This window comes from Melospiza georgiana, chromosome 12, assembly GCF_028018845.1.
Source record: "Melospiza georgiana isolate bMelGeo1 chromosome 12, bMelGeo1.pri, whole genome shotgun sequence".
In the NCBI taxonomy this organism is placed as follows: domain Eukaryota; kingdom Metazoa; phylum Chordata; class Aves; order Passeriformes; family Passerellidae; genus Melospiza; species Melospiza georgiana.
Window position 1 is genome coordinate 5,754,049 of NC_080441.1, and position 19,452 is coordinate 5,773,500.

Below are 19,452 nucleotides of genomic sequence, written 5' to 3' on the forward strand. Positions count from 1 at the left end.
TGGCAAAATTGGGAATTTGGGATGACTCCTTCCTGCTCTGCTGCACACACAGAGAGCCCAGTTAAGTTTTACTGGAAAAAATTGACTGTATTTATTCCTTCCTAGTGCAGTTTTTAACCTCTGCCCTAAACTGCAGTGGGATATAAAATCAGATAGGATCTATTGCTATTCATTATTCCTTGTTTTCCATCAGATCCTCCTGTTAAACCACTCTGCTGTTGCAATGCTGAGACATTATTGCAGACAGAGTGACCGGGCCTGAGCATTCCAAACGTCTGGCTAATGAGGAATGAAACTGGTTCCCCATAGGAGAATGAAGGCACTGGAGGGAATTAAATCTGAGGAAAAGAAGAAATCCTGGAGTGTGTGGCTGGAGTCTGTGACCAGTGTCTGACTGCACTGACCTTATCCATCTGATATACAGGTTAATAATTATTTTATTTTATAAAAAGTATAAATTAAAATAATAATATTCCAATATTCTCTCTGGGAATAAATACGTTTTCCCCTGTCCCAGTAGGTGAGTGCAGGAATTCACTGCCCAGTGGAAGCTGAATACTCTGCTGATGTTTGAGTTCATTGATTTTGTGAGCAGAGTTGTCCAAGGGACCTGTTCTGTGAAGAATTCACATTCATCCAGGGGAAAAAAAAAAAAAGGAAAGCCAGAGCAGAGGGGAAATCTCTCCCTTTCCCTCCACTTGTACAATTAGTGAGGGTTTTCTTTGAGCCTGGGCTTAATTGCACTTCTGTTGGCAAACCCAGCAGTCCCTGCGTGTGTTTGGAATGAGCTCCCCCCACTGCAGGCTGGTTTTGCTGGGCACCTCTGTGTGATTGGCCATTAAATCCTTTTCAGGGAGAATTATCCCTGTTTTCCAGCATGTCCCTCCCTCCTTTGCCTTGCTCTGCCTTTTGCATTTCCTAATATTCCCTCAGCTCCTTATCTCTTGCAAAAGCCCCTCGCTGAACCATTTGTCTCCTCCCTCGATGAGATCCATGGCTCTGGGAGAGCAGCTGGCTTTTCCCACTGAACGGGATGGTTCTGGGGCTGCAGCAGCTCTGCCCGGCTTTTAGGGGCTTTTAGGGAATAGAGGAGGAGTCGAGGAAAGAAAAAAAGAAAAAAAAAGAATGAAGAGAGCAAAGCAGGGTGAAGTGAGCCCAGTGGTAAATCCATCCCTGGAGCTGCGGTGCAGGCAGGAAATGATCTCTTAACACCGTGCACCTGCATCCCGGGAAGAGCATCCAAAAGGGGCCCAAGCCGGCGGCAGGGTGCGCGGGAATGGCGCTCCTGGCTCCAACTGCTGGGAGCTTTTACTTCAGTCATCCCTCAGCTTCTGGTTCCTGCCTCTCTGTGCCAGATGTGCTCTCCCTTTCTTTGTCGCATGGGAATGAAGCTGGTGTTGGTGAGCATTGTGGAGGCTGGGAGCAGAGGAGGTCTGGAGTATGGGATGCTCGGTGTTCTGCACTAAAGCCCTCGAGGTTCAACACCCAGAGTGATGCTGCCCAGGGGCTTCTGGCATCCAAACCCAGTCTGGATCCATCAAACCCTGGATCTCACAGCTCTCCCACTATCCCATGCCAAAGCTCCTCGTCAGGAAGGAATAAATGTGGAGACAGATGAAAAAGCGCTTATCCCGAGGCCGGGATGTGGCGCTGGGCGCCAGCGCGGAGCCTCCCCGGCTTAACCACACACGGCTGGAGAGGAACATCCAGAGCCCCGAAACCAGAGGGAATGTCCTGCCCAGCCAGGAATGCGGGCAGGCTGCCGGCGGGGCAGGTGGGAGGGCGTCGCGTCCCTGCCCTCATTAGTCCCTGAGCTCATTAGTCCCTGCGCTCATTAACACGGCCGGGGCTGGCGCGTCTCAGGTGCCACCCGGAGCACAGGTTGGACCAGGTCTGCTGGCTCGGGAGTGACACGAATGAATGGAAGCTTCCCGCAGAATCCGGGCCTGAGAGCTCTCCCTGACCTTGAAGGGTTTGATGCGCCTGGAAAGGCTGGGAAGTGAAATCACGCAGCAAGGGATGCCCAGGAAGGCCGGGCTCACCCATCCATGGACAGAGGCACTCCCTGTAAAACCCAGGGAAGGTTTCCAGGGGAATTTCCCTTTTCTTTCCAGCACAGGCAGTGTCCCCACGAGCAGCTGCTGCCTGCTGAGCACACCTTGCCCTCTCCTCCAGGGATCCAGCCTTTCCCAAACAGGGTCCTGCCCCGGCTCAGCGCTGCGAGTCCACACTTGGGTCAGCGTTCCCAAATTCCCTGCGCTCCCATCCCCGCCTTCCAGATGAGGAGGAAGAAAGGGGTCAGAGCGCCTTTGGCAGCTGAGTCCTAAGGCTTGGAAAGGCCTGAAAGCAATTCCCTGCAGCTGCTGCCGCAGCAGCTCCGGCCCCAGCCGGGGCAGGACTGTTCGGATTCCAGCGGGATGGGAGAGGTGTTTTCTCCAGGCTCGCTCCCCCTGCCCCGCGGGGGGTTCTAACGAGGCGATTGTGGGATTTAAATCCATGATGGTGGGATTAGGCGTTCCTCAGCCGAGACTGTTCCACATTCTTTCCCCCTGATTTGCCACTCTCGTTCCCGCACCAGAAACCAGCTCGGCTCAGCTCCCTTCCAGCTCCGGCGCTGGAACTTTCCAGCCTCAGCCTCGCGTCCTTCCCAGCGTTTGTGCCTTGATTTAATGCTTTGATTTGAAAGTTATTTTTTACAATAAGAGAGAGATGGGCCCTGCCAAGAAAAGCAGTTTCATAAAACGCTGAACATGACTTGCATTCTGTAATTGCAAACCTGAGAGACTCGGAGTAATTGACATTTTGGATGGATTGCAGGGGATCGTATTTAATCCTGAAAAGCAGGTTCCAGGCACAGGAGGAACTGCCAAGCCAAACTCAGCCTCCTTGCCGGGCTTCTACCATAACTCATTCCCAAATCCAGCCAGCCCAGTCCTGAACCTAAATGTTTACATTTTTGATTTGCTAAGATAACATTCCTGGGTCACTGAAACGCTTTGTCAGGGAAGGGCTGGAGGAGACAGCAGGAATTAGTGATGCACGGCTCGCGTGGGATGTGTGAGGGATGCTGGTGCTTCCCAGGATCGCAGATCCCACATTCATCCAGGTCTGACAAGATCTCCAGGATCATTGAGTCCAATCTGTGGCTGATCCCCACCAGAGCAGTGAGTGCCATGTCCAGGCATTCCTGGGACACTTCCAGGGATGGGCACTCCAAACCTCCCTGGCCTGTCCCAATGCCTGACCACCCTTTCCATGAAAAAGAGAATCCATGGAGAATTGCATCCATACCCTGATATCCAGGGGATTTCAGTGATGTTTTGTCATCTCCCTGCAGGTTCTGACCCTGTTTGGGGGGGCAGAACTAAATGTGTGTCCCATTCTATGGAGGTGCTTCCTGAAGCTGAATGTTGGAGAGGTGTGCGATGGACTCGGAGCTGCTGGGAGCTCCATCCATGAGTGTGTGAAATTGCATAAGTGTGGGAGCAGACACGAATGAAATTCCATGGAATAGTGACTCAGTGCCTGTGTATTTCTGTCAGCTCTGACTCCGTGCATGGGTGATTTTACAAATGTGTGGGATGTGGCCGAGGCTCAGGAAGTGCATCGGAAGCAGGAGCCAAACTTCCAAGTTTGGCTTCCAAGCAAAGCCAGGGCTTCTCCTTTTCCTTTGTCTCCAAACACGGCTCCTGAAACGGATCTGCCCCCCATTAGCGTGGTTTACAGCCTGGCTATAAACATTTGCTTCTGTTTGAAAAGCAACAAATATCAGCGGAAATCTGTTCCCAGCTTTCTGCATCCCGGTAAAGGATCCCAGGGAAGAGTTTCAAGGCCAGCCCTCTCCTTGGAAGCAGAGTGTTTACATTGCTGTAGGTTTTGGTGGAGCAAAAACTCATTTCCAATGGTGCAGATGGAAAGAAAGCAGAAAACCCAGGGATGTCAGAGGGAATTGCATACCCCTGACCTCGAAAATGGGGACACAGCTCCCAAAAGCATCATCTGAGTTCCTTTTGGATCGGGAAGAATTTGGGCTCAGTGATTTGTGCTGGATGGGGCCTGAGGTCTGAGCTGGTCACCTTAGAGATGTCCTAGAAGGGCTGCAGGGGCCTGGAGTGGCTTCTCCAGAGTGAGGCCAGCAGCACTGGGCCTGGCTGGTTTGTGCCACCCCTTGTAGCCAAGCCCAGGATTCAGGAAGGGTTAGGATGGGGCTGGATTTAGTGCTGTGTGCTGGAGATGATAGAATTCTAGAATTCCAGGATGGTTTGGTTTCAAAGGGATCTTCAAGATCATCTCCTTCCACATCAAGATCATCTCCTTCCACACCCTGCCGTGAGCAGGGACACCTTCCACTACCTCAGGATGCTCCAAGCCCCGTCCAACCTGGCCTTGGACACTTCCAGGGATGGAACAGCCACAGTTTCTCTGACCACCCTGTGCCAGGGCCTGCCCACCCTCACAGGGAAGGACTTCTTCCCAATATCCAATGTAAACCACCCTCCTCCCTGTCATTAATGCCCTTTACCATGCTGGGGAATGCGCCCTCCTTCCCCTCTCCAGGGGCAGATTTCCAGCCCAGTTTGGGTCCAGTCCTGGTGTCATGGCTGGCAGTGCTGGGAACGGTGATTATTTACCCAGCTGCACATCTTTATTCCTGCCATGCCCGTCGCTGCTGCCATTTTGCATATTCCATTGTGGCAGAGGGATGGGGAGGAGGGATGTGGGGCCGGGGCCGTGGGGCTGCTCCGCTCTCCCTGCGGCAGCGGCTGTCGGGACATCCACATCTGCTCCCGATTTGTGGACAATGGAGCACTGGAGCACCAGCCCCTGGCTGCACACGGATGAGCTGTGACAACTTGACAGCCTGCCCAGGAATTCCGACCCAGCCGTTCCTATCCAAAGCCATCAGCGCTGCCTGAGCCAGCGCTGGAAGGAGTGGGGGTGAATCATCATTTCAAAGGGAAGGAAAGAAAAGAGAGTTGATTCTTTTTTTGGGGTTTGGGATGAGCCGCATCAGAGCCTCCCTTCATCTGGTCACGGGGGTTTTGGGAGCAGCAGCGCAGGAGCTGGGATGCTGCAAAGCAGAGCAGGGTGCAGTTTTTGGGTGTTCTCTGCTTTCTGCTCCTGGATGGCCCTTAAATGTCCCCTCGCCCCTGGGGCCGCCAGGGCATGGCAGCAGCTCTGTCCAGTCCTTCCCAGGGAGGCAGAGAGGGGTTCTCCTCCTCTTCTTCTTCCTCCTTCTGCTCCTCAGGGGCCCCATCCCAGTTCTGTGCTCTCTGGAGCTCTGCTCAGCCCCTGGGAGGGAGGAGGGCAGGAGGGTGTTTGGCCTCCACAGCTCATTCTGGAAGAAAATCTCTGCTCCTGCTCTCAGCTGTCCTGCAGAACATAATCCTTCCTCCATCTGTCCATCCATGGATCCATCCATCCATCCGTGGATCCCATCCCACCATCCCACACAGAGCAATCCAGCACAGTGAGCTCTGTCCCTGCAGGAGGTGACAATTCCTGAGTCAGGACTGGGACTGCTCAGCCCCTCTCCAGGCTCAGGACCTCTGCCCCAATGTCACCAAGTGCTGCTCACCCCATTCCCTCCCAGACCACTCTGCTGAAGGACAGCAGAGCCTGGAGAAGGATGAGGATCTCCCTGCTCCGTGAGGATGCTCCTGTTCCCTTCCTTCCCCTGGCACAAACAGCAGGTGTAAAGTAGAGCTGGGCCAGCCTGACAAAATGCAAGGGACCAAAATTGCATTACCTGGCTCAGGAGCTGGGGCTGCGACCTTGGGGATTAATTAAATAAACAACCCCCTTGCACACAGCCTTCTCTAAATGTCCCAGCAAGGCCCCATTAAGGATTTTGCTGTCACTAACCTCAGCCCTCAGTGATTTAATTAGACAATTAGAGGGTGCTTGGGAATGCTCTGTAGTATCCAGAGATATTAACACCATTTGTATTTATATTTAATGACATTGCAGAAGGGACTTTAATTATTCTTTCTTGTCTTTAAACTTCCAAGCAGGAAATCCTCCTCTGACTTCTGCAGCCTCTTGCAGGTGCTGTCACTGACTCATGTCCCAGGGCCAGAGCTCTTTGCCATTGCTGCTTGGCAGGTGGGTTATTCCTTGGGACCCTACAGGAGGAGCTGGAACCTGCAGGGTCAGGAACAGGGAGTGTCCCCTGGCTGTGCAGAGGTTTTGTGGGGCTCTTTAGGACTCTAAAATCCATGGAAGGTTCAATAACTGCCCGTGGAAGAGCCACCAGCACATCCCTTGATCCTTGGCACGCTGTAAAGAGCAGGATGTTTCCTGGCACCGCAAGAGAGGGGTTTGATGGATGAGGAAAACAAAGCCCATCCTTGCTCAGGTCCTTGGCAGCCTCCGAGTCACCCAGAATATCCAATAAAATCCGGGGCTGGGCACAGCTGCCAGCAGCTGCATTTGGGATCTGAGCTGGGATCCCTGCAGGAGCAGGGGCTGGAAAAGCTTTGTCCCAGCTCCAGGCAGCTCCCAGGCCCCTCCTCACCCCCACCAGCCCTTCCTTCCTGCCCTCCCAAAGATGCCATCCTTGCAATCTCTTCCAATAATTGTGTTTTCCCTGGATTACAGCCCTAGTAATACAATTAAGCCTAAATAATACAGATGAAGTGGGGAATAATTTGATTTGCCCGCAAATGTTTGATTCAAGGGTTTTTTTTCCCCCTGTTTTCCTGAATCTACAGTTGACAAATCCCCAACCATTCCCCTCTCCCTGTCCTTCAGTGAGACACGGACACAGAGGAGTGATTCATCACAGGGCTTGGATGCAGCCCGCTGAAAACCTCGGATGTTTGTGTTGGTTTATGCATGGAAGGGGTGGGATCCCCCTGGGAGCTCCTCGAGGCAGTGAAAGGGATTGTCTTGGATAATCAAAGACAACGAGGGAAAGTGGGGTCAATGATCCGTTTGACAAAAGCAGAAGGCAGGGAGGATGCACGGAGCAATTCCAGAGCTGGGGATGTGGCAAGAGGCTGCTGCCAGGAGCCATCTGGCCAGAAGGGAAAGGGGGAGCACCAGCCTGTGGAATGGGCACCTTGGGAATGGTGCCTTCACACCTGGAGCCTCCAGGTACAGCACGACCCTGCTTGGGGCCATTCTGAGAGTTCCCTGGGACAGAATGGGATATTCTGTTACTCAGAATGGGACACTTCACCTGTCAGAGCCACTGCTGGTGTCCAAAGGCATGAAAAAACCCCTTTGGAACACCGGGTGTAGGTGTTGGGGTGTGAGGTGCTTTCCCAGGTGATTGACTGGAGTTAGTCCTGGTGAGTGGTTTCAGAAGGATTTTTGCACGGAGTCACTCAGGGTCAGGGCTTTGGAATGCTCTGCTGCTCTTTTCCATTTGCGAAGGGTAAAAATATGAGAGAGGAGCTGGAACAACCTGTGTAAATAAGGAATAAGAAAGGAAAAATAAAACTGCAGGGAGCAGCTTCCTCCCGGGCGCTTTTCTCTGCCTTTTTTAGGCAAATCTGCTGCTGGCCCTCGGCACCTCCCAGCTGCCCCTAAGCCCCACTGTCCCAGCAAGCCAGGAACCAGTTCATGCTCAGGCTACACCTGGGATGAGCTGATTTCCAGGGATATGAGGGATCTCTGCAGAAAAGCAATGCAGCAGGGGCCAGCTCTGGTGGAATATTTCCTAAATCCTTTTGATTCCTGGTTTACTAAAAGATGCTAAGAAAAAACCCAAAAATACGTGGCTTTGGGTGGATGCCCCAAGTTCAGAGCCCAGCCTGCCCTGATATCCCATTTATTTGGAAGGGTTAGTGCTGGTCCAGGCCACATTCCTACCTCCATCCCAGGCAGAGCAGCAGTCAGGGTTAGGTGATGGCAGGGGAAATTCCAGGATGCTTCATTCCAAGTAGCTGTGCTCTCTGGGCTGCCAGACAGGGAAGGAAATTGAAAAAATAATCTCTTTCATGTGGGTTTTGGTCCTTGCTGAGAGGAGTCAGGCTGGGATTAAGTGTCCCACTGGAGAAGGGCCATGGAGCAGGAGCTCTCCTGGTGGGGCCCTGCTGGAGCCATGGCAGGGAGCTGGGGGCATCTGGGGGTTTCCCAGTGCTCCCAGTGTCTCCCTCTGCCAGACCTGGCTTTCCACGCTCTGGAAAAGCCCAAGGACAGACCTGGAGCTCTGTGGGCTCTGGAGCAGCCCCTGTGCTGAGGAGGGCACGGGCGCTGCTGGGGGCTCTGTGTGGGACAGGCCCTGTCCCTCTGCTGTGATGGTGGTGTCCCCACACCCAGCTCATCCCAGCAGGGAGAAAATCCCAGGGTCTGGACAGGCACAGCTCAGGGAGGAGCCTGATCCAAAGAGAGATGGATGCACTGCCTTCCCCAGGAGGACAAGGTTCTTCCTTGGGGGACAGAATTCACAGAATTCACAGAATTCACAGAATTCACAGAATGACCAGGTTGGAAGAGACCTTAAAGATCATCAAGCCCAACCCAGCCCCAACACCTCACTGAACCCAGTGCCACATCCAGTGTTTTTATAAACACATCCAGGGATGGTGACTCCACCACCTCCCCAGGCAGCCATTCCAGAACTTCATCACTCTTTCCATTGGAGCTTTTTCCTAATATCCAATCTGTATTTCCCTTGACACAGCTTGAGGCTGTGTCCTCTGTTCTGTCAGTGCTGCCTGGAGAAAGAGCCCAGCCCCAGCTGAGCACAGGCACCTTTCAGGGAACAATTGCTCCCTGTCTAGCAGGGAGTTGGAACGAGATGATCCTCCAGGTCCCCCCCAGCCCAAAGCACTGTGATTCCATGACAAGGGAGCTCAGCTGTGTGTGGATGGAAGGGGCTCAGAGCCAGGGAAAGGTGCCTGGGAAAGCCTGAGCTGCTCCCCGATGGAGGTGCAGGGAGGGTGCTGATGTCCCACAACATCTGCCTGGGACTCAAAGTGTGGCTCAGGGCTCTTCTGTCACTGAGGCTCGGCTAAAAACGATGTTTGTTCCCCCTCATCCAACTAGAGCCAGGAAATATCCGAGAGCAGCGTGGGGAGGATGAAATGGAGCCTGGGGGAGGGATGGGGAGGTTCCCCAGCAGGAGGAACTCGCTCCTGCCCCAGGCACAGAGTTCAGCTCAGATCTCCAGAGAGCCCTGGCCATTGCAGCAGGGATGGAGGGTGTCCAACAGGGCTGACATGATGGATGGGGAGGAGAGTGAGGAGGAAAGGCTGAAATGAGCAGTTCCATGCACTCAGGGGCTGTGCCAAAGCCAGAACTCCTGGTTTTCCCTTGGCACTTGTGTCGGGAGCCTGAGCTCTGCTGAACAAAGCAGCCACACCTCCAGGGCTCATCCTGTGATCCCTGGGCTGGGGTGACCCAGGGCCTGTCCCAGCACACACCAGCTCTGATGGACTCTTTCCAGCCCCTCCATGTTCCAGGAGAACTTCAGGAGAGTGATCCCATCCCAAACACTGCCCAAGTGCCCTGGGAGCTCAGCTCTGCAGCGCTGGAGCCAGGAACGGGCTGGGTTTGGGAACACGAGGTACCAATCCTCTGCTCCCCCTCCAGGCTGGAGCTGCTCCCTCCTTCCCAGCACAAACACCTGCGGGGCTCTGCCCTTGCACTCAGCTGCCCACCCCAGCTCTCACCTTCAGAGCCCAGGCCTGGGTGGATTTCCCAAAGGAGCAGAGCCCTGGGGCCCTGAGCCGTGGATTAACAGCCACAGGGGACAGCTCTGCCAGCTGGGGACATCTGGGAACCTCCCCAGCTGAATGTCACCACTGTCCTGTGCTGGGGGAAGCAGGGGAGGGCGGGACAGCACCATGCACTGGGTTGGCTGTTGATCATTGCTGCCCTGAGATGTGCAGGATGTCTCTGCTTTGGCCTGTGCAACTGAAGAACGAGTCTGGACTCTTCACTCTTCGGTCTTGAGGTTCTTTATTAATTCTTAGCTATAAAATTTTCTCTCTGCCCAGCCGAGATCTGCTCAGCAAGGCAGCCACAGACACTCTGTGTTGTCCTTTTATACTACAAACTACGTATATCATATTTACACTTGATTCCCAATACCTATCACCTATGTTAGACAGTGCACCTCTACTCTAAACCAATCCCAAAGTGCCAACATCACTGCAGGAAATGGAGGACGAGAAGAAGAAGAAGAAGAAGAAGAAGAAGAAGAAGAAGAAGAAGAAGAAGAAGAAGAAGAAGAAGAAGAAGAAAGGCTGGACACGCCCTGATTCCTCCATCTTGTCCCCATAACCCCCATGCCAAAAATCCTAAAATCTACATTTTCACCCTGTGAATACTTTATTATTACACCATTCAAACCTGTGTAACTTTCACGTCCTCATACAAAGCTGGTAGCTTGCTCCAATGGTCAAAATCAAATCCCCAGGTGTTCTGGGCAGCGTGCCAGGGTCTCTGAGCCCCCTGACGGGGTCCTGGCAACTCTGGACACCCAGAGGGATGCACTGAGTTCTGACACTCAGCAATAGGGTGACTGAAGGAGCCCAAACCCCCCAGTCCTCACCCAATCCATGGCCAAACATTCCCCAGCCCCCTCTGGTCTGGGGGGTCCAGGAAGGCTGGAGGGGGATTCCAGAGCTTTGTCCATGGAAAGGGCAGGAGGCACAGCAGAATTTGTCCTCCAGCCAGGACCAGGTTTATCCCTCCATGGCAGCTGCTGTCCCTCCCATTTTCCTCCTGGCAGCTAAGTTGTTAATAAGCCTCCTTTTCTCAGAGTCCATTGAAATGACTATTTTAAAACAACTACAGATGTGCTAAATTGGCTCAGCATAATAGGATGAGATGGAGAATAAAGGTTTCCCCAGTGGGCTGTCGCCAGCACAGGTAATTTATTACCTGGGTGGCTAATTACACGCTTCCCAGCTTTCCAGGGTGAAAACATCTTGATATTTCCTAGTTAAGGAGCCCTGACACGAGTGAAATGACCAGACATGTGAATAGGAAACATGGTGATGAAGTACCTGCGAGCTGAAGAATGCAAAGGAAAAGGCATTCTGCAGCCAGGAAAAATGAACTGTGGGATTTCCCCCAGCACCTTGGGGGAGCGGGGAAGGGCTGCGCCCCTCCAACGCCAGCCAATTCCTGCACTTTCTGCAGGAAAACGGCTGCTAACTGAATTCCAAGCTGGGGGGGAAAAAAAAATCCCTCCTGTAAAGCAGAGAGGAGAAAGAATTTCATGAGTTCTGCACAAGCACTCGTGCGCTTTGGGGGCTGTGGGAAGGGGAGAGCTCTGCAGTGCTTCCCTCTGCCCGGGGCTGGCAGCACCCCCTGGCCCTGCTGATGGATATTCCTCCCCACCAGAAGCTCATGTGTGAGAAGCTCCCTCATTCCAGGAGAACTCTCCCACCTCCAGCTCCTCTCCACCCTGAGGAATCACCCCTTCCCCTGGTGCATTCCGAGTGGCGCAGGTAGGAAACGCATCTCCATTATTTCTGGTTTGTTATTTGATTATAAAATGTAATGTTTGCTTGGCTAATGGCTTTGAGACAAGGTATCCTATAAAATACACACTCCGTGAACACAGCAAATGGGCCAATTTTCCCAGGATTTAAAATCAATGGCTTGGAGCAAATCCCATGCAGGAGAAAGATGCCTGGTGGAAGTGCCTGTGGCAGCCCAGGGCCTCCAGCCACAGCACAGGAGCTGGGCTTGGCAACAGCAGGGTTGGAAAAAGGGTTTCTTTTTCCCTGGCCAAAGTGCAGTGGTGGGATTGGGCTGGGCTGTGGGTTCAGTGCCTGCTGGGTGACCCATTCCTGTCACCAGCTTTGGAGGCTGCTGGTGGTGACCTGACCTTGTCCCATGGCCAGCAGAGGGGACAGAGCCCTGCCTGCCCCTGGGAGCTCATCCTGGGCTTGTGTCTTCCCATGAGGACAGGAAATTATCTCAGCTCAAAAGGAATCCAGGCTTCCAGACCCCTGGGCGCTGTTTTAGCACCCAAACCCCACCCAGCAATGAGGATGTACCTGGTTCTTCTCAGGTGTTTCCCACTCTGCCCTTCAAGATCCCCCTGTTCACTGAAGGAAACTGTCCTGGAGCTGAAAGGAAATCTGAGCAGGAAACTTTCCTGGAAGCCATGGGAAGGTTCTGGAGCTCTTTTCTCTCCTGGCTTTACAGAAGGGGCAGAAACAGAGATGGCACCACCTGGGGAGAGTCCTGAGCTGCTCTCTGCCTCTCTGCAGTGGGGGAGCAGCAAACCCTGCTTTGTCTCTCTTGGGACCCCATTTCACAGCTGGCACCAGGGAAGGATGGGGCTGGGTGGTGCCATGGCCAGGGATGGATGCAGTTCCAGTGGTGACCAAAATGTGGATCATAGAAAAGTTGGATTATTTGGGTTGGAAAAGGCCTTAAACCTCATCCAGTCCATCCCCTGCCATGGACAGGGACACCTTCTTCCACTGTCCCAGGGTGCTCCAAGGCCCCTTCAACCTGGCCTTGGACACTTCCAGGGATGCAAATCCATTCTGGGATTTCCAGGATAAGATCCCATCTGCTGTCACCTTGTGACGCTGAAATTCTGTGCATTTTCCCAAAAAAAATCCCCCATATTTGTGTGACACATGGGGCTGGGGAGATCCCTACTGTCTCTGGGGAGAGTTGGCGATAAAGGGAAGAGCAGGAAAGGAGGTGTTTGGGGTGTGAAAGGGGCCTCGTTCCCAGGGATAAAAGGGAGGGATGTGTGTTCGTGTCTTTGGATCCGCAGCATCTCCCAGAGCTCCAGGTTTCTGCTTCTTTATCCTTCCACTCCTTCCTTAATGAGAAATTAATTAGCCTTGTAGTTCCTGCTTGGGAACTTGTAAACACTCAGCGCTGCCTGTTGCTCTCCCCACCTGGCTCCCACTCCCCGCTCCCTGCAGCCCAAGATATCTGACAGAAACACTCGCGAACAAAGCGCGCCGCTAATTCGGGGAATTATCGGGGAGCCGGAGCCGGGCTGAGATAATCGGCCCTAAATAGCGGCTGATTGCGCTTCCTCCCACCCCAGCCAGCGGCTCGGGGCCGGGAAATGACCGGGCTGGGGATGTCCTGGATGCTCCTGTGGGGGATGGAGCTGCTGGCTCCACTGCCTCGCTTTTGGGGGAAAAAAAGAAAGGAAAAGCAGGGATTGCTTTTAGAACCCAAACCCCACCCAGCAACGAGGACGTACTTGCTTCTTCTCAGGTGTTTCCCACTCTGTTCGCCCTTCAAGATCCCTGGTTGTGATGTCCCCACTGCCATGTCCCCACTGCCATGTCCTCACCGTGATGTCCTCACTCCCATACCCTCATTTCCATGTCCTTCCTTCCATGTCCTCCTCCCACCTGGGCTCTGTGTGGTCCCCATGCCTTGAGCAGCTCCCGATGGTTCAGTCCCTGGCAGAGGAATCTCTGCAGCTCTGCAGCCCTTCACCAAGCCCAGCCTGAGAATTCCTGGGCTCTGCTGCTTCATCCCAGCCCTTCTCCAGCCTCCCCAAGCCCACCCTCATCCCTGCCAGCAGCCACAGCCTCTCCTGATCAGCAGAGAGCTGGAATTGCACAATGGAACATCCTCAGGAACACATCCAGAGCCATGGAAACACATCCCTGACACTGCACAGGACCTGTGGGCAGGATGTGCTCCCAGAGAAGGCAAACAGTGGTAAAAGAGGTGGGAACAACGCTGGGAAAAGTGGGCTCAGCCCAGTGGATCACATTGCTGGGGCACGCCCTGGTTCCATGGCAAGGAGCAGGATCATCTTTGTGCCAGGACCTCATTCATTTTCATTAAAATACCATTTTTCCAAAGGGAGAAGTTTAATTGGCAGGGAAATGGTGGGATTAATTGTTGCAGATTCAGAAGACCAGGAGTGCTCTGAGACCACAGGGCAGCAAAGAGTATGAGCTGTGTACAAACTCCAGCCCTGGGCAGTGATGGGGCACTTCCCACTGAGCCAGGATACAGGGATCCAGGGAGGATGGACCCTGTATCCAAAGCCTACAGAAAGAAACAGGCTGCTTTGCCCCAAAATCCCCGTCCTGCCCTGCTGGTGGCACAGCTGCTGATGTGTCAAGGGACAGCCCTGCAGCCCTGAGGCCCAGCTGTGCTGCTGACACACTTTTCCCAGCACAGCCAGGGAACAACCCAGGAGTTTCCTACCCACAGGAGTTTCCTACCCACAGGAAGGTGGGTCCCACGAGCAGGTTTGGTGGCAGGGAACTCTCCTGATGCCTCCTGCTCCTTCCTCCCGTGCTGCTCAGCTGATGGGACAAAATGGGTTTGTGTCATTTCCTCAAGGAGGAAATGTGCTGTTCCAAAGGGGACTTGGAGCTCCTTCAGCAGTGAGTCATGACTTTGTGTATAAGCTAAACATTGGAGCAGAATCATAAATAAATAAAACTGCCTTCATAAACTGGAAATTAAACACATCCCGTCCTTGTTTGCGATGCACCGTGATTCATGCTGCTGCTTCCTACTTCAAGGGTTATTTTAAACCAGGCTTTTCAGGCTCTTTGTGCCTTTTATCCATCCCTTGATTCGCCCTGTGCTGCTGCTCGAGGAACGTTGTTTGATATGATAACAAATTCCACCCTCGTGTTCCCTCTCCTCGCGCTGTCCTTGCAGGGCTGGTGGCAGTGCCAGGCGTGAAGGAGCTGCCCTGGAGGCCGTGGGACATTCTGAGTTCACCAGGTCACCTCCCTCTGCACTCAGGGCTGAGGAAACGCTGCCTGGAGCAGGAGCCAGAGCTGGGATCTGCTCACACAGGGCTGGGAGTGCTGATCCCACCTCTTCCATTCCCCTGCCCCTCTCCTCTCCTCCAACAGAATTCGAGCAGGCAAAGCTGGGTCAGGCACTGGATGACAGAATAGAATCACGGAATCACAAGATTGTTGGGTTGGAAGTGGCCTTAAAGTTCATCCCAATCCACCCCCCATCCACTATCCCAGGTGGCTCCAAACTTCATCCAACTTGGCCTTGGACAATTCCAGGGATGGGGGAGCCACAGCTTCTCTGGGTAATCTGTGTGCCAGGGCCTCCCCACTCTCATCAAACCTCCTTCAAGATCAGACCTCATCAGCAATTATTTTTTTCTCACCAGGATGATTTCCAGCTGGATCAATTCCCAAGCCTGACTCCCGAGGAACAGTGGGAGGAGCAGCTGAGATGCCACCACAGCAGATCTGTCACCCAAAGGAGAGGTGGGGAACAGCCCAAACTCTTCTGTACAAAGCCTGTGCTCAGCTGCCCTGGGATCCCTCCTGCCCTGCACTGGGCATCCCCTGTCGAAGTATAAATCACTTACACATGCAGAGAGGTGAGAAGGTGCCTTGTACCCCAATCTCCCCCATCCTCCTCCTCCCCCTCACTCCAAATGGGATCTTGACACTGGATTAGACCAAAAAAGCCATTCCCACAGTGCCTGATCTGTCCCACATTTTACATTTCAAGTGGGAGCTGGCTGATGCTCAGAGCCACCCAGCCCAAACTCATCCTGTCCTGCCCTCCCAGCTGTCCCCCAGCTGAGCCCTGCAGCAGCAGTGACACCACGGTGGAGGCACAGCAAGGATATTTTGGGATGTTTTGGATGCTAATCCTGCCCCACCAGCCCTGGCTCCGGGGTGTCTGTGGAACTCTGGGCTCAGGCAGCTCCGAGGGCTCTCTGGGTGAATAGGTCACCTCAGGCATCTGGGGTCACCTTAGGGCTACCCTGCTCCTCATTTAGGCCAGGAAAAATCAGTCTGGCTCTGCCAGCCCCTGGGCTGTGAGGAGGAGTGGGCTGAGTGACCTGTGAGCCACTGGTGTCATTTTCCAGGTGGGATGTCCTTCTGTGCCACTGCATGGAAGGGTTTGGGCTGAGGCTGGGAAGAATCAGGCTGGGTTCTCCTGGTGGGGGATGCCAGGAGCCTTGGTGCATTCCAGAACATGAGCTGGGAAGACAGGAAGGGCCTGGACAGTGCACACTCACCCTAATTCTTGTCCTTTAATCCCCTGAAATCCCCGTGTTTCCTCCTGCTTGTGTTGTACCCTAATCACAAAGCACTGGGTTCATCTCTTCCTTAACACTGAGCCAGATCCTGCCTGTGATCCCACTGTGTTCAGAAACCTCAGAGATTTAGGTGCAAAAGGGTCCAACTCCCCTTCTCCAGTGAAATACCTGCAGGTCCTTGCTCCAGCTCTCATTCCCCAGCTAAATCCTGCCGTTCCCAGCTCCAACTTCCCCTCTCCAGTTAAAAACCCACAGTTCCCAGCTCCAATTTTTCTCCAGTGAAATACCTGCAGTTCCCGGCTCCAATTCTCCCTGTCCAGTTAAAAACCTGCAGTTCCCAGCTTCAGCTCTCATTCTCCAGCTAAATCCTGCAGTTCCCAGCTCCAATTCTCCCTCTCCAGTGAAATACCTGTGATTCCCTGTCTTGGCAGAGCTCAGCTGCTGGATCTGCTCCCTCAAAACCAGGCTGGAACATGTCAAACAGGAACGTTAACTGTTTTTCCAGCTGTCTGGAGCTCTGGATCCATAAAACCCACGCTGATGTTGAACCTCCCTACCTCGCCAAGAAGATGCCAGTGATGCTGGGATTGCTGGGTTTGGTTTTTTTCTTTAAATGACTTTTAGAACATGGAGGAAATCCCTGCCAGGGGGGATTCTTCTGCAGGTTGGGTGGGTAGGTAGGGAAATGTAGGACAAGGCAAGAGAAGCCACTGTCAGCACAGCTCCAACTGGTGCCACCCCGGAGGCAGAAGTCCCAGAATCCCAGAATGGTTTGGGTTAGAAAAGACCTCATAGATCATCCCGTGCCACCCCCTGCCATGGGCAGGGACACCTTCCACCACCCCAGGTTGCTCCAGGACCCATCCAACCTTGCCTTGGACACTTCCAGGGATGGGGCAGCCACAGCTGCTCTGGGCAATCCATTCCAAGGCCTCCCTACCCTCCCAGACTCCAGATGGGGAGGTGGAACAGCCCCAAACCTTGGACTCAGATCTGTCTGTTCCCTGCAGCAGCACTGCTGCAGGAGAGGAGCCCAGTCCATGCCAGTTGGTCCCAATTTTGGGTGGAATGGTGCATTGACTGGGCCGGTCTGAAACCAATTTGAGTCCATCTTTGAACCCGATTCCTCTCTCAGATTGTTTGGGATAGACCTGATCCTAAAGGGAGCAGCAGGCAGAGCAGACTAAACATGCAATATTAAATAGCAAGTGCTAATATGAGAGCCATTAAACACGAGCCCTCTCCTGCCTCTGGAGCAGCTGGAGCTGGGGCTGCTCTCCCACTGACAGACCCTGGTGCTACCGAAACAGGGCCGGCCGCATGTGGAGGGATCAGATTGCTGGAATGAGGGAGAAATTCCTGTTTCCTGCTGCCAATCTTTCTGCCATTCCATCCCCTGCCCCTGCTCTCAGCCAGGGTCCTTTTCCCTTGGCACCTGTGGGAAGGGGAGTGTGGCTGTCCAGCTCCTGGATCTGGGAAGGTTGGCAGAGAGGTTTCTCCTGCAGCCTGCTGGGAAATTAGAGAAATTTTATTTTGTTTTGTTTTGGGATGAATCCAAGAGGTTTTGATGTCCTGGGAGGGATCTGCTGGCCTTGCAAAAACTTCTCTCCTCCTCCCTCTCTCTTTCTCTCTCAGCACTGGGATAAATCCAAGAGAGGGTTCCTGGATGGTCACAGTGATGGGGAGTGGATGCAGAGCACCCAGGCTCAGGACAGAGGTTTTCCAGCTGTGCTGGGAACAGCAGGGACAGGGAGCTGTTGGTGCAGGAGATCACCCAGAGCAGTCTGAAAGGAAACCCCTGAGCTGCATCCTTCTTTGCTCCATGTTTGTCCTGCATTTCTGTCACATCTCACTCACCCTCTGGGTGAAATTCCAGGAGAAACTGGGCAAACACCAATAGCCAAGTTCCCCACGGGCTGTGTGGGCTGCAAGAGTGAAGGAATGAGAGAAATCCTGACCCCATCCCTGACCCCTGAGCAGGATCCCCATCCCATTGTCAGCAGCACCTGTGGTCTCGGATCCTTGCCCTTATCTGCTGAGCTGTTCCCCTTTCCTGGAGCCTCTTGATTATCACTGGGAGCAAACCTTCCACTTGACTTGACACTGACCAATGTCCCATCCACATATCTGTCATTCCTTACAAATGAGCCAGGGACATGCATGGAGAGCCTGTCAGCCTTCCAGCCCTTCCCCTTCCCTCCATTCCCCTTCCCAGCTGGGAATGGAGGTGGGGCCCTGCTGGTGCTTCTGATCCACGCTCCCTCTGCTTCCTCCATCTCCTCTGTGAGGTTCTGGAAAACATCCTTTCTTCTTTCCTCTGTCTCTCTCATTGAAGGGATTTTTTGGGTGTTTCAGTGAGGCACCATCCCAGCTCTGCAGACGTGAGGAGTGTTCCCCTGTCTTGCATCCCAAAAGATGGCACAGCCTGACTCCCCAAAGGGGCTCCTGCTGGCCCAGGAAGCGCCAACCCCCAGGGCAGGGGTGACCTGTGCTGGCACAGGAGGGACAGAGCCACTCCAAGCCCTCCAGAGCCCAGCTCCAGCACCCCTGTGCCTGCTCCATGGACTTCAGCTTAGGTACAAAACCATGGATGACGGATGTGTGAAAGGGTTTTCGTGAGAAAACCTCCAAACACTGGGTTCTGGTTCTGCTGTTCCAGCAGTGTAGCCTTCTGAGCAGAGGCTTCAAATCCTCCTGGAAGCATTCCCATGGTCCAGCAATTCCCTCAGACTGGCATTGCCAGGGATTCCTTTGTCCTGAGCTTTTGCAGTTCCTGCAGCCTCTCTGGTGCCTGAGCACCAGCCCCTGAGTCCTGCCATGGGAACCTTGTTCCTGTGTCACTGAGAGATGGAAGTGCTCGGGAGGCTGAGGAAAGTGAGGAATGGTCTGGGATGATCCCATGCAGAGAGGCCCTGCACTGGTCCCAGAGTTATTAGGGCTGGAAGAAAGCTCCCCCAGCTCACCTGCTCCACTTGATCCTGCACATCAGGCTGGTAAACCATCCCTGTCAGATGTGTGCTTAGCCTTATCCTTGGATATCTCCGGGGAAAGCAATTCCGCAGCGTTCCACTGGCTGAACCCTTGTCAGAGCTATAAAGGTTTCCCTGATGTTTAACTTTCATTTTCTCCACTGCAACATAACCCCATTATGAGCTTTGAGCTCCTGGATGGCTCCTTCTCCCTAAGCCCCCATTTCGAGGAGCTGGGATGAACTGACTCCCCCTTGGCTCTGACACAGTTCCAGCCAATTCCCTTTAATTTGAGTTAAGGTAGGCAGAGTTTATGGGATCAGAGCGGGTTTTAAACGGGCTTAGGCAATGCTCAAATGTCCTCTTGTGGGATGAGCTGGGCTGTGGAGCTGCTGCCCTGGCTGTGTCTCATCCCCCTGGCTTGGGAATCTGAAGGGCAGGTGGGCACTCAGGGGTCAGCAGGCCCATGGGGAAGAACAACAGCAGGGAAATGAGGTCTCAGGGGGATTTGAGGGTCCTGCTTGGGAATCCCTCCCCTCT